Source organism: Pleurodeles waltl, chromosome 4_1 (assembly GCF_031143425.1).
Source record: "Pleurodeles waltl isolate 20211129_DDA chromosome 4_1, aPleWal1.hap1.20221129, whole genome shotgun sequence".
NCBI lineage: Eukaryota > Metazoa > Chordata > Amphibia > Caudata > Salamandridae > Pleurodeles > Pleurodeles waltl.
The window spans coordinates 413,087,981-413,104,396 of record NC_090442.1 but is presented as its reverse complement, the minus strand read 5'-3'; positions in this window follow the sequence as shown (position 1 = coordinate 413,104,396).

The window sequence follows — 16,416 nt, the reverse complement described above, 5'->3', positions numbered from 1 at the left end:
AGGGCAGTGAGTTTTTTGTACTCCGGCACACTGCCCCATCGGGCATTAGGCACACCTAATTAAGGGTGCAAAATGGCACAAAAGGGGCAGTACAGCTAATGCATAATGCAGGTCCACTAATATTTAGTAATGTGTTTATTTATTTAAATGGGGCAGGACTGCCCTTTCCTGGTATTACTCCACACCCACCATCCCTGGAGAACAGTTTTCTGTACCATGAGCCCTAGAGCACGAACACTGTAGTCATCCCCATGGCAATTAAGAAGAAATTTGGATACCTTTGGAAGTAGTTTTGACATGTGCTGGCAAAGAGGGTGTCAACTCCTCAATTCTGACTCTTCCGAGTGGTAGAAAAAATATCTGGTGCCTGGGCGAGGGACCTGATATAAAGGCAGGCTGATGCACCATACCATTCCTTTTTTGTTTGTCACTTCTTTTTTTTAAACATTTGCTTTTATTGGCTGAAACATAAAGATGCCATATACAGAAGAGGGGAAATACAATCACACAGCAACACTGGTTGCAAGGATAACATGTTTGCCAGTATCCCAAAAATCCATATCCCGCAAAGGCTGACACAGTTTCTGACATTATTTTTTAACCATACAACTGTCCCAAATAGTTTCCATAACATGTAATAAAGCACTCAGCCCCTGCCCTGACCATGGGTTAAGCAACATGGCATATACATCTGGTTGATAGTACAAGTACTAAAAATGGCTATTCCCACATTCTAAGCAAGTAACAATAAGAAAATCAGGGATTGAGAGTAAGTCAGACAATGACCAATACCAGGGTGTTGGCCAGACACTATCATAGAAGCAGTCAACAATGTGAGGAACACCACCTCCCCTCCCATGAGCCAGTGCATCTGAAGTATGCAAAAGAAGAACAAAGTATAATCCTCTTGTGTGAATGACACCTAGGGAGCTCTCTACGATGGGTGGCTGTTCCCTTCCAATCATGAGGCGGGAACAGTTTCAAAACTGTATCAAAGACTCTGCATTAGTCATTAATCCTGAAGATAACCATTTCACATTCTGCTACCAAAGCTAGTTCTACAAGCCACTCTGCATGTGTTGGTATTGTAAGTTTCTGCCAAATCTGTAAAATGCATTTTTTGTCAGTTGCGAGAGATGTTGCCAAACATCTCTGTACTTGTTTAAATGGAAAGTTCCCATTTATCATGACATGAAGGAGAGAAAGATGGACCGAGAGTAGGATGCGAGGTCTAGGTGTATTGTCTGGCACCAGCCATATCGCATCCCAGAAGCAGGTCCTTGACCCAGCTCCCCTGTAGCAGTCTCCGTCCAGTTGACTTCTGTCACCTACTGCAGACAGGTTCTGCTCGCTGTCTGCTTCTTTTCTCCTCACTCTGTTTTCTGGATCTTTTCCTTCTCTTTTCTGCTCATATTTTGCACCTTTGCTTCCTCGTTTCTGCCAGTTTTCATCACCTTTCCCTTCTCTTTTTTTTCACTCATTCTCTGCACCTTCTCCCCCTCTTTTCTGCACCCTGTCCTCCTCGTTTATGCTTATTTCTGCCCTTCTTCTGCCTTTTCTGCTCCTTCACCTCTCTTCCCCATTTGCCTCCTCCTGCCATTTCCCTCCTCCTGCCACCTAGTGCCCCACCCTCTCCACAGGACCTACTTAATAGAGGTTGCAGTGCGACCCAATTGAACAGGTCCTGGTGCCAGCTTTCCTGTGAATGTCTTTGTCTTGCTTGACCTCTGCCACATTCTGCAGCCTGGTTCTGCTCGTTGTCTGCTCCTTTTCTCCTCTGCTCTGCTCATTTTCAGCACCTTTTCCTTTTTTTTTTGCCCATTTTCTACACCTTTCTCTCCTTTCTGCTCATTTTCTGCACCTTTTCCTCCTCTTTACTGCTCACTTTCTGTACCTTTTCCTCTTCTTTTCTGCTTGTTTTTGCCCTGCTTCTGCCTTTTCTTCTCCTTCTCGTCTCTTTCCCATTTCCCTCTTCCTGCCATTTTCCACCTCCCGCTACCCAGTGCCCATCCCTCCACCTAGGACCTACTTAATTGAGGACACAGCACAACCACACAGTGTTTGTGCACAGCAGCGGCACCAAAGGCAAGCCCATCTGTGTCCATCCGTGCCTGGACAGCACCCAGCACCAGGAACCCTGGCACTCGAGCCACCCACCGCTACTCCACCATGGAGCTCAGAGCCTTGAATCCTGGACACCACAACAACTGCTGCACCACATCCCATTGTGCTGCCAAAGGACCCTTCAACTGTTAAAACTGCCCCTTCTCTTGCAGCACCAAGCCACCAGCCCACACAGGACCCTGTGCAGTGCCCAACGGGAAGGAACCTCTCCCATGTATCCTGCTCAACGCCCGATTCTTCTGCAAACACTCCGCGGAAATCTGGGACACCATGACCTCCCTATCACCAGACATTGCCTTCATCATGGAATCCTGGCTAAACCCCACCTCGAATCCCAACATCGCCACCGCAAAACCTGACAGTTACAAGATCATACACTGAGACTGCACCAACAAACACGGTGGGAGCATCACCATCATATTCAAAAACAGCATTTGATGCATCGTAACCAACAACGACACCTCACCCCTCATGGAACACCTCAAGTTCCAACTACAAACTGACGCCAAAACTATTCTAAGGGGCACCCTGGTATACAGACCCCCAGGACGCCGACCAGCCTTCTGTGACACCATCCACAACATCATCACGCCACTAGCCATCGACTCCAACCACTACATTCTACTTGGTTACCTCAATTTCCACTCTGACGACCCCCAACAATACCAACTCCACCACCTTCCTTGGGAACTTGCGCAACATAGGCCTCACCCAACTAGTCAATGTACCCACACACAGGCCAGACACACTCTCGATCCCCTGTTCACCTTCAGCGACAGAGTCATATTCAGCCATGTCACAGAACTCTTGTGGTCCGACCACATTATCGTTCACTTCACCATTGCCGATGCCCAACACACCACCAAAAGGAGCCACAGAGTAGACTACTGAAACTGGAGCAGAGTAACTGAATCATAGTGGACGCAGGCCCTTAGCTCATCCAAACCCAAGGCCTCATCCGACCTCGACCAGGCCATCCTGAACTTCTCCTCCTGGACCACCAAATGTGCTGACTAAGTTGCCCTGTTTAAACCAGCCACAACCAACAAAACTCTACAAACGCCAGCTAGTTCACCCAGGAGCTCAGTGCCATGAAGCGCAGCTGTTAAAAATTCAAGAAACATTGGCATACGGCAATGCTCTCTATGTGGGCATGTCCTCCCAGCTCTTATAGAGACTCCAGACAATACAGAACACCGCCGTCAGACTCATCCTGGACCTTCCCAGGCACACCTGCATCACCCCCCACCTCAGAAACCACCAGTGCCTCCCCGTCCAGAAGAGATGTCATTTCAAGCTCCTCACGGACGCCTACAAATCCCTACACGATCAAGGACCAGACTACCTCAACCACCGTCTACATTTCCACCAACCCAGAAGACACCTGACTCATCCTCTCTGGCCCTCGCACACACCCAGAATCCGTTGCAGCGGCGGCCGCTCTTTTGCCTACATTGCCACTAAGGTCTGGAACGTCCTACCCCTCTGAACTGCACCCTTACTGGCAGACTTCAGAAACAGACTCAAGACCTGGTTCTTTGACAGAGACATCGCACCCCAACGCCCAGATACCCAGAGGGATGAAATCGACGTGCTCAACAAATGACTGACTGAGAAGGAGGCGAGAGTCATATAGCGCCAAAGAATATGGGCAAGATCACAGTTCCTTTCTCCACAACACCACCACATGGCATGCTGTAAGGAGTCAGTTCCGAGTAATTATGGTTGGGTCCAGAACTAGTTATGGAGAATTTTGATGTATGTTAAGTTTAATTTCTCTTAGAAATGTCATGGGTGCGCAAGAGCTCTGCCCAGTATTCCTAGGCATAGTCCCTTCGTAGACATGTTTCTAGTGCATCCTAGCTTGTTTCCTTGTGGGAGTGGAAAAAAGATGCTCAATTAGGAAATTATAGAAGCCAGGGACTACACCTTTGTACCTGCCCTATGTATCCAGAAAATATTGTATGGGAGATCTTAGGAAATCTTAGGATGGTAAGTGGGACGCCAGTCAGCTGGCTAAGCAAGCAATAACACAATTGACAATATGGCCACCATTGTGATTGATCCAAAGCATACTCTGAGTGGAGGCCTTTAAATCATTTAAGGCCATTCACCTTTAGAAGCTAATCCAACTTCAAAATGCCACATGTACGCCACGTAGGCCAAGATACTCATGAGCCCCTTATTAGTACACCTTGGGTATGCCACAGAGGTGCTGATGCATGAAGCCAGGGGATGACACCTACAAATTTTTGTGTTCATTTCCAGACCATCCACAAAGCATAATACATTTCTTGTACCACAAAGCAGGCTGCTTTCGATAGGACCCCAGCTGGGAAGGGGGCAGAGAGAACCAATGCACTAACTGTTAGAGATGATGTGCCAGATAGTAAGATACCATATAGGGCAGACCCCTCTGCTTCAGTACGGACATTGTATTTATCTATTTTCAGTCTGGGTCTCTTTGTCCCCCATATGAATACCTTGATAGACAAGTCTATTTGAGCCAATAGCAGGTTAGAGACCAGAATGGGGAGCATGCCAAACACATAGTTGTACCCAGAAGCTACAAGCATTTTCACAGCCAGGATGTGGCCTCATAAGGACAACTGAAGAACAGACCACTTTTCAAAGTAATCAACTATATTTGCCATTAGGAGAAGTAAGTTATCCTCCACCGTTTTCACCAGGCCACAATAAGGAAGGATGCCCAGGTATGACAGTTGATGTGGAACCCATCGAAACAGGAATTCCTCAATGTAGGTGTAGGAAAGTACCATCTTGCCTGGCATGTTACCCCCATATTTCACTGTATATATGTTGTTTTAGTCTTTGTGTCACTGGGACCCTGCCAGGCAGGGCCCCAGTGCTCATAAGTATGTGCCCTGTATGTGTTCCCTGTGTGATGACTAACTGTCTCACTGAGGCTCTGCTAACCAGAACCCCAGTGGTTATGCTCTCTCTGCTTTCCAAATTTGTCACTAACAGGCTAGTGACTAAATTTACCAATTCACATTGGTATACTGGTACACCCATATAATTCCCTAGTATATGGTACTGAGGTACCCAGGGTATTGGGGTTCCAGGAGATCCCTATGGGCTGCAGCATTTCTTTTGCCACCCATAGGGAGCTCTGACAGTTCTTACACAGGTCTGCCAGTGCAGCCTGAGTGAAATAACATCCATGTTATTTCGCAGCCATTTACCACTGCACTTAAGTAACTTATAAGTCACCTAAATGTCTAACCTTCACCTAGTGAAGGTTGGGTGCAAAGTTACTTAGTGTGTGGGCACCCTGGCACTAGCCAAGGTGCCCCCACATCGTTCAGGGCAAATTCCACAGACTTTGCGAGTGCGGGGACACCCTTACACGCGTGCACTGTACATAGGCCACTACCTATGTACAGCGTCACAATGGTAACTCCAAACATGGCCATGTAACATGTTTAAGATCATGGAATTGTCCCCCCAATGCCATCCTGGCATTGGGGGGACAATTCCATGATCCCCCGGGTCTCTAGCACAGAAACCGGGTACTGCCAAACTGCCTTTCCGGGGTTTCCACTGCAGCTGCTGCTGCTGACAACCCTCAGACAGGTTTCTGCCCCCCTGGAGTCCAGGCAGCCCTGGCACAGGAAGGCAGAACAAAGGATTTCCTCTGAGAGAGGGTGTTACACCCTCTCCCTTTGGAAATAGGTGTGATGGGCTGGGGAGGAGTAGCCTCCCCCAGACTCTGGAAATGCTTTGATGGGCACAAATGGTGCCCATCTCTGCATAAGCCAGTCTACACCGGTTCAGGAATCCCCCAGCCCTGCTCTGGCACGAAACTGGACAAAGGAAAGGGGAGTGACCACTCCCCTGACCTGCACCTCCCAGGGGAGCAAGGCTTGTTTGCAGTCTTTCTGCGTGGGAACACCCCTGCAAGCTTCTTCGCGACGTGGGACATCCGTCCTCCAAAGGGGAAGTTCCTAGTCCTCTTTGTTCTTGCAGAACACCAAGCTTCTTCTACCCGGTGGCAGCTTCCTTGCACCCTCAGCTGGCATTTCCTGGGCTCCTGCCCACTCTCGACACTGTCGCGACTCTTGGACTTGGTCCCCTTGTCTTACAGGTACTCAGGTACGGAAATCCACTGTTGTTGCATTGCTGGTGTTTGTCTTCCTTGCAGAATCCCCCTATCATGACTTCTGTGCTCTTTGGGGGTTGTAGGTGCACTTTACACCTACCTTTCAGGGTCTTGGGGTGGTCTATTTTTCTAACCCTCACTGTTTTCTTACAGTCCCAGCGACCCTCTACAAGCTCACATAGGTTTGGAGTCCATTTGTGGTTCGCATTCAACTTTTGGAGTATATGGTTTGTGTTGCCCCTATACCTATGTGCTCCTATTGCAATCTACTGTAACTTTACATTGCTTGCATTACTTCCTTTTGCTATTATCTGCATAATTTTGGTTTGTGTACATATATCTTGTGTATATTTCTCATCCTCATACTGAGGGTACTCACTGAGATACTTTTGGCAAATTGTCATAAAAATAAAGTACCTTTATTTTTAGTATATCTGTGTATTGTGTTTTCTTATGATTTTGTGCATATGACACCAGTGGTATAGTAGGATCTTTACATGTCTCCTAGTTCAGCCTACGCTGCTTTGCCATAGCTACCTTCTATCAGCCTAAGCTGCTAGAAACACCTCTTCTACACTAATAAGGGATAACTGGACTTGGCACAAGATGTAAGTACCTCTGGTACCCACTACAAGCCAGGCCAGCCTCCTACAGTAGGCCCTCGCTGGAACCCGAAATGTTGGCATTGCCTCGCATTTGCCCCAATTTAATTAGTAACCTTAGAATTGAGAGTGGTCATCCACAAGGTCAATGAGTGCAGGAAACGAGGCCTCCAGTTCAGTAAATGTAATGAGGACATTGTTCGCTTACAATAGCGCCTTAACGGTCGTTGACTGATAAGAGACACCCTGAATATAGGGAAAAAGTTGCATGTCCTGCATCAGCAGCTCTAGGGCCAGAAGGAAGATGAGCAGTGAGAGAGGGTAGCCCTGTCTCATCTCCCATCGTATCTGAATAGTGTGCAAGGGGAACCCACCACAGTTAATCAGAGCCTCCAGTGACTGGTAACGCCACAGGACCTTGGAGATGAACTGCGCCCCAAATCGAACTTGTCCATAACCTTCCACAAGTAAGACTATTCAACCTGGTTGAAGGCCTTTTACACATTTAAGAATAGGGTTAGTGTTTCCCCATCCATGTCCCTAGAGGCCCACAGTAGATGCACCACTGTGTACATGTGGTTTCAGGATGATCAGCCAGCTACAAATCTGACCTGGGAGGAGTGTATCAGAGACAGTATGGCTTTCTTCAGCCCGACCACTAGTATTTTGGCCACGATTTTAATATCCATGTCAATAAGGGATATGGTCCTGTAACTCCCACAGTCAAGCAGATCCTTACCTTCCTTCGGTAGAAAGATAGTAATGGCCTTGTTGGAGGTGGCTCCATAGGTGCAAGTTTTCTCTGCCTCCTTGAAGGCTGCATAGAGAATGGGTGCCACTGGGTTTGCATGTTTTGTTAAAACTTCCCAGGAAAACAATCTTCCCTGCGTGATTTGCAGGCTCTTTATATCATTCTCTGTTTCGTCTAGGGTAATGTCCCCCTTCAAGAGATGCCTGCCTTTGGCCAATGAGGAAGGGAGCGGAATTGACTGAGAAATCTGTCCTCCACCACATGATCAATAGCGTCTGAGACAGTATAGGGAGATTTATAGTGACAGGCAAATGCCTCAGCTCTGTCTTCAAGGTGAGAAAGAAAGCTCCTCACACATCAGGTACAACAGGAATTGCAAGTTATGCCTTCCTCTGGCTGGGCTGGTGTGGAATAGGCCATTCCAGTTTTTCTCTACGTTCATGGTGACACCATTTCATCTTCATAAATGTCTTCTCTGCTAGATCTGTGTAGTATATATTAAAGGCAAATGTCTCCACCTCTAGGCTTTGGCAGAGCAATGGGGAAGGGGGTGCTCTGTATTCTACTCAGAGGGTTGTTATGGAGGCTTCTGTAGGCTGTCTCTTGGACCGTTTCCTTTTAATTGCAGTGTCTCTCAACAATACGCCCCTTCAAATTGCCTTCCCTGCCGCCCAAAATACCTGGAGTGAGATTACTGTGTGAATGTATTTTCATAATAGCTTTTTTGTGTCGGCAAGGCACGTTTTTCATCCGGCAATATACAATTTGAGACCTGCATTTTCCAGAGCCTGTGGAGTGGCGAGTGGTGCCTTAACTGGAGAGTCAGGGAAATTGCATAATGGTCAGATAAGCCTCGAGTAGTATGTGGGCATCGCACTGCGGATGGAGTAAGGGGCCTGCAAGACCAGATCAGTAGTAGAACTGTACTGCACCAGGAACAGCTTCTCCATTAGGGCGGAGGAGCATCACCCCCCCCCCGCCAGCAGCGGCGAGCCTTTACAAGGAAACAATAATAAACATTGTTTATTATTGTTTCCTTATAAAGGGACGGGGCCATAGAGGTGACGAGGAGTGAGCACTCCACCTCAGAGCGCATGTGTGTTTGGCTGCCCGTCTCGGGCCGGCCAAACACACATGCGCAGTAGGGCTGGAGAGAGTCTGCACAGGCTCCTAGTCTGCCTGGGAGCGCCCAGCCAGGGCACTCCCAGCCAATCCTGACGTTGCTCTAGGCAGCGTCAGGATTGGCCGGAGGGCTGGCTGGGAGCCTGTGCCTGCAGCCTGCAAACATCGCAGGAGGTAAGTGTTTTTTTTAATATAATTTTTATACCCACGGACCCCCCTTCATGCCCCCCCATGCTGCCATGCCCCTTTTGCACAGTGCAAGCCACGACTGTACTACACAAATGAGAAATGGGTTATAAAATGCACCATTTTCACAATTTTTGTTCAAAAATATCTTAATGGCAGAATCCCCAAACCCTCTTCCATTGGTTGAGCTCACTTGCTGCGTTTTCTCCCTGGGTGCAGTATCGGGGATGGTTTCACAGAATTTGCCAGGGCTGTTTTTGGTTATCAGTGACTATTTTACATTTCAAAAGGACACTGAAACATGACACAGCAACTTCTTTAGGTCATGAATGGAGTTCATACAAAAAGCAACCTTTTTTGTTTTATTTTTCACTACAGCAGGATTTAATAGGATCACAGTCAACCTCAAAATCACACAGCTTCATCCGAGAGTGGACTGATTGACAGATGTGTCTGTCCTGGACAAATGAGAATTTGTGGTGTCCCAGGCAAAATATTTTTGGTGCCCCTGTTTGGGACAATGTAAAATGTATTACCCCCATCCAGAACTCGTGATATTAAGCAACATTGAATTCTGTGTTAACATGTACACACAGTAGCAAACGAAAGTTTAAGCTGGCTGCTGTCAACCAAGCAATACCGAAAGGAAGCTTGAGCAAACATTGATTGATCAAACATTGATAAAACCATTTTTTTCTGCTTGGATCTAGCTTTTTTTACTTAAAACAACAATATTTTATGTGGAATTCCGAGACTAACCAACTTGCTTCTCCCATTGAAAGAAAAAAAACACTAAGGGTGATTTGTTACTAGCAACTAATGTCAGAATCAGATATATGTATACATCACTTGAAAATTAAGCTTTAGTTACTGAATATTTCTCATTACAAAAATACTTCCCTTCACTGGTTGGGGGATATGGAGTAGCCGCCATGCTGTGAAGGGCAGCTTTACAGAGATCTCCCATTACCATGCAGCGTATCTACAACGTTTGGTGCCTGGGCCCCACCTGAACACCAGGGGGCTATTGTGTTTTTGTGTTGCATCACTACGTATGGAAACACCATGTAAAGTGCCCATAGAGGGGGGATGCAAGGGTCTCCCCTGAGGATATAGTTGTGCTGGTTCACTCTGACTCCTATGTTAGAAAGTTAATAAAGCTATGCTCGGGGATGGTTGTGGTTTAGGAAAAGGATCACGAGTTATCCTGTGACCTGCACTCACCCCAGGTGCCACCATGTGCTACCAGCCCGATGCAGCCATGATGCCGCCTGCCTCTCTCTCTCTCTGCATCCGTGCAGAATGTGCGGCAGTTCATATTCACATGCAGGCGACTGCCCCACATGAAGAAAAACCTGCAGCTCCTGTGGCAAGCTCCAGCTCAAGACCAACGTCGTCGCATCTGAAGGTGACCATCAAAGCAGTAGCCTGCCACACTTGCAGAGAGTGACATGGATGATGATGATCAAGAAGTAGTCCACGTTGTACAGGCAATTGAACCAGTCTCTGCCCTCATTAATACCTGGGCATAAACCTCACGGCTGCCGAGGTATACCGTGATTTACCTGGCCCTCCACCTCTATGCACCACCACAGTCCAAGTATATGCCTTTGGCAACCATACACCTCTGCGTTTGGATGAAGTGTTCCAAGCCGACATCTCTCATAACACCACCAACACCATAGCAAAAGTCTACGTGTCTCAAACCAGAGAGGGGTTTCTCTGAAGCTGCGGAACTGGTCAAGAATTCAACCTGGTGCAGTTTGCCTTCACGGTACATGTCAATGATCTGGAGAGGCTGCTGTTGGAATTCTCACTTCTCTTTGGTGCCATCGGGGTCTGGAGAGCAAAGTCGTCTGGCTGCATATTGACAAATCAGTCCATACAGTGGCACTACCACACCTCTGTATAGCCTTTCACCCTCACCCCAAGGTACAGAAAGAACTGAAACTCCTGGAAAAAGCAGGCATCATTGAGAGAATAAAAGGCCTGACCCCGTGGGTCCCCCATATCGGTTTCCAGAAAAATGAAGCAACCGAATGCTGTGCGTATCTGCATCAAAATGAGAGTGCCCAAATTGTCATCAAGCAGGAGCGCCATTTGATCATGACCTTCAATGACATCCTAGAACTTTTGGAGTCGAAGTGGTTCTCCACGATGGATCTCTGATCTGGTTACATCTGACCCTCAGCCTAGAACCACATTTTCAACACATGTCGGCCTTTGGCGGTACACCCAGTTCAACTTTGACATCTCAGGCACAGCTGAAGTCTTTCAGCATATGATCAAAGAGGTCCTCAGTGGCCTCCTAGGAGTGCTGAATATGTGTGATGATATCTTGGTATAAGCCTGACTCTTGTCAGTCACTTCACTTACCTTTGAGCAGTATTCACCAAGCTGAAAGAGCATGGCTTGACACTCCATTGAGAGAAATGTGAGTTTTTGATGAGCGACATTAGCTTCTTTTTGTCTACTGATTCTCTGATCAAGAGATTGGCCTGACCCGGAGAAGGTGAGAGACTATTAGAAAGCACTAGCCCCCTTGTCGGTATCTGGCTTCCGCAGTTTCCTGGGTATGATAACATACTGCAGATGTTTCATGAAAAACCTGTCAGACATCAGAAGTCCCCTCCTGGATCTCACCAAATCCACCAACCCTGTATGTGGAATGAAGAAAAAGCATTCAGAAACACCAAGGATGTACTGTCGGCAGACATGTCCCTGGTGTATTTTGACCCTCAGGAAGACTCTCAGTTGGTGGTGGATGCCAGTCCCACTGGGCATGGAGCAGTACTGACACAGCGTCAGGAATTCAGAGAGTGGGCACCAATCGCATATATGAGCTGGATTCTCATACGAACAGAGCAATGATGGTCACAAACAGAACAGGAACCATAGCCATTTATTGGGGATGCCGGCGTGTCTACATATATCTACACACACAGCCGTTTACTATTCTCAACAGATCAAAAGCCGTTAATTCCACTAATAATTGGATTCTTGTCAAAACCACCCCCAAGGATTAAAAAATGGAACCTGCAGCTGCAGGCATTTAATTCCACATTTGAGTATCAGCCAGGTGCCTGGAATTCGGCTGACTTCCTGTCTCAGCACGCTCGTCGGGCCACCCCCTCTGAAGCAAGAGAGGCCCAACACACGGAGGAGTATGCATGGTGCTCAACAGGTCTAAACCAATCCCTATGACCCTCTCCGAAGTGGTTGAAGCAACCAAGCATAACGACTGCCTGCAAATAGCCGTACAGTCAATGCTTTCAGGAGATTTGCGACCCCACAGCTCCCAGCCCGCACCGATCCAAAGAGGTCAGTGCAACCCTCCTATCCTTGCACAACGTTCAATAAGAGCTGTCTGTCACTGAAGGAGGTTGCCTCCTGCGAGGCCCACGCCTCGTCCTCCCCAACAGTTTGAGGCAATGTGCTGTTCTTCTAGCACATGGAACCCATCAAGGCATAGTGACATCAAAAAACAGACTGAGGAGCAAGGTCTGTGTTAGACTTGGCCCTTTTTGCAGGGTCATCCCCAAACTTTTTGCCTCCTTCCTCCTACTTTTTCTAACTTGTTTTTGTGGCTTCAGGACTCTGGTCACTTTACCACTGCTAACCAGTGCTAAAGTGCATATGCTGTCTGTCTAAATTATATTGGTGATTGGTTTATCCATGATTGACATATTTGATGTACTAGTAAGTCTCTAGTATAGTGCACTAGAGGTCCCCAGGGCATGTGAATCAAATGCTACCAGTAGGTCTGCAGCCCTGATTGTGCCACCCACACGAGTAGCCCTGTAAACATGTCTCGGACCTGCCATTGCAGTGTCTGTGTGAGCAGTTTTGCACAATTCGACCTGGCAAGTGTACCCACTTGCCAGGCCCAAACATTCCCTTTTTCTACATGTAAGTTACACCTAAGGTAGGCCCTAGGTAGCCCCATTGGCTGGATGCAGTGTATTTAAAAGGTAGGACATGCACCGGTGGGTTTTACATCTCCTGATAGTGAACTATTGTCAAATTCGTTTTTCACTATTGTAAGGCCTATCTCTCCCATAGGTTAACATGTGTATTGTCTTTAAGTATCTTTTAAGTGCAGTTTCTCGTTGGGAGCAGATAGACATGAGTTTGGGGTCTCTGAACTCACAATGTAAAAATATATCTTTTACTAGAGCTGGTTTTTTAGATTGTCTGTTTGAAAATGCCACTTTTAGAAAATGGGCATGTTCTTGCTTAACCATTCTGTGCCTCTGCCTGCTAGTGAACTCCACGTCTGGGACAGACTGACAGTTGAGCTATTTGTGAATTTCCCCTAGATAGTGACACAAAGGGAACTGAAGAGTGTACTGCATATCCTGATGAGTCTCCTGGACTAGAGTGGGGAGGGAGGAGCTGACACTTACACCTGAAAGAGCTGTGCCTGTCCTCACTCAATGCAGACTCCAACCCCCTGTAGTGTGTCTGGGTCAGGCCTGGTCAAAGCAGGATCCAGTAGACAACAGAGACTTTCCTGTGAAGTTTGCCTACTTCAAAGGCAGAAACGAGTATGAGTAGGGTCTCCAAAACCCCAGACTTTAGATTCCTCCTGGAAGAAGTGGAACCTCTGCCAAGGAGAGGAGCTTGATGCTTGAGGATGACCTGCCACTCTGCCTGCTGCTGTTGCTTCTGCCTAAGAGGGAAGGGAATGGACTCTGCTTTCTGTAATCCTGCTTATGAAGTGTCTCCAAGGGCTTTGACTGAGCTTGCCTCCTGTTAGGAAGCCTCAGGGACAGCCTCTGGGTTCACTTGCTGTGGATCTTAACTCGCCAAGTCATGTCTACTCGAGTCTCTGTGCCCCGGGGAGTGAAAGCTGGTTGAAAAAGAAGAAAAAACAGTTAAACCGACTCCGGACAAAGCCAGGACCGACACCCCTGCCTGACTCCGCAACGCCACTTGTAACCGGAGCTGTGGACCCCACTGGAGTGCGACGACCCCACCTGGCAACACAGGCCTGGCGCCACAGCAGCCCTGCTGATGTCTTGTGACTGAGTGAGTCCCGAGTGCCGTATCACCGACGTCCATGACACCCGACTCCACCGTGGCACCTACAGCCCATATCGTGACTGCGACCCCGTGAGGTTGCCCCACCGCATCTTGGCCCAATGGACATCAACCTTCCCGTATCGTAGGGAACCGATGCTTCACACCAACACCACATCACCTTCCCTGCTCTGCAGTAAGGAACCAATGCCGCACCAGATCCAGCAACGCCTCAGCTACCAAACTGCGTGCACCACCTTCTTTCTTCATTACCAAAGGTACTGTACCTGGGGGTCAGTGTGACTCTGTGGCCAGTGCCATTGGTGTCAGATTGTTGGGAACCACTCCGTCACAACGTTGTGATAGCACCACATTGAAGCATTTGTGTTTCTAAGTGCTATATTGAAGTTTAATCTTTGAAAATTCATAACTTTGCTTGTGTATGATGGATTTTTGTCATTTTGGTCTTGTTTTACTCAGATAAATATTGGCTATTTTACTAAGCCGGTGTTGAGTGGTTTTGTGGTGTTTCCACTGTGTTACTGTGAGTGTTGGTACAAATACTTTACACATTGCCTCTGGGATAAGCCCGACTGCCTGTCCCAAGCAACCAAGGGGGTGAGTAGGGGTTATCTGAGCTGTGTATCTCCCTTACCCTGACTAGAGTGAGAGTCCCTGCTTGGAGTGCAAACTGGCTGCCAATCAGAGACCCCATTTCTAACAGTTTGGTTTCCAGGGATCGATCAAAGGGTGGAAGAAGTGGTCAGGAGTTGCCCTGCCAAGCATCTGGACAGCCATATCCACCAGCACCTGTCATTATTGAGGAAGGCTACTGTTCCCTGGCACCAGGTCAGCACAGACTTCGGAGTCTCCCAGATGGCTCCCATATGCTTATCATTGTGGATGATTTCTCTTGGTACCTCGAAGTAGAAATTGTGTCAAACACCTCAGTGTTGGAGGTAATTTTGAAAGCTGAAGAAATGATAGCCACCCATGGTTTGTTCAGTGAGATCCGCACAGACAATGGTCAACCCTTTAGCAGACACAAGTGTGAAGAGTATTTGCAGTCTCACAACACAAAACATGGCCGCATAACACCTCAGTGGCCCCAAGCCAACGGAGAGGTGGACCATTTTGTGAGAACACTGACAAATGTCATCTGCATTGCGTAGCCAAGGCCCAGAGCATCGAGAGTGCCATCTATAACTTCCTGCGGGAGTACCGACTGATACCACACTCCACCATAGGGCTTGCCCCAGTCCAGCTGTGTTTCTAGATGAACAGTGACAGACACCATTCCTCATCATCCTAGGTGGGCTGATCAGCCAATTCCCCCAAACTACTCTGAAACTAGAAGAGCTCACAACAATGAATATGCCTCCTTATGGCAGCACGTCAAGCAACGCAACTTCCATGTTGGAGAGAAAGTTCTCGTTAAGCACTGTCATCCAGGTGGAAAATTCCATCTACCTTTTGAGGCTCCCCCTGGATTATTGTTGAAATTAAAGGCACCATGAGAACAATGCAGAGAGGGACAAAGTCTGCACCAAGGACGTTTCTCAGTTCAAACGAGTACCCTGGTTATCAGAGAGCGATCCATGGGAAGGGCATGTAGGAGAGAAAGTGCCCCTGGGCAGGTCACAGGAACCCAATAAAAGGGTAGATGTAGCCACAGAGAATGTCTCGAAGATGGACGTCACCTCTCACCCAACCCAGAGAATCTCAGCCCATCATGACACAAATATCGAGTGACGTGACCGATACAGCAATCCAGCTCCCAGCTACATTTGAGGCCTCCCAAGAATCCATCCCTTGAAGTGGCTGTGGGTGCGATCAGCTGAGATCAAAACCTGGCCTCTCCAGGTGTTTTGCAGACTTCCTAATTAACTGAGAACTTGCAGACTCAATGTCTGGTCCGAATCATGCACTCCACAAAGCCCATTGGCAGATGCAGTGGTGGACTTACTGAGTATATGTTCTGTGTGTGTTCTGGTTCATGTTTGTTTACAATTTTATAGTTATGAAGGACCGTAGTGTTGCATCACTATGTATGGCAACACCATGTAAAGTGCCCGAGGTGGGGGACGCAAGGGTCTCCCTTGAGGGAATAGTTGTGTTGGTTCGCTCTCACGCCTAAGTCGGACAGTTAATAAAGCTAAGCCTACAATCGTGTGTGGTTTAGAAAAAGGACTACAAGTTACTCTGAGCATTGTTCCTGTGTGTCCTCATTGCTGGTGCTGTGACAAAGCTGCAGAGACCTCTCAACTTGGCCTGGGGAGCGGGTAGGAGACAGAGATGGCAGGGGATCACATTGCTGCCTGCTACAATGCCTGAAAGATGCTTTTCATTTTACAAGAGGGCAGCCGTGAAGTGATCGTGACTGTGACACACTGCTGGGGACAGTGGCGGTGCCCAAATGCAGCTTGTGGCAGAAGCGTTCCCCTGTGGAACTGTTGCTGCATTGGAGAGAGTCACCCCTGGCTTTA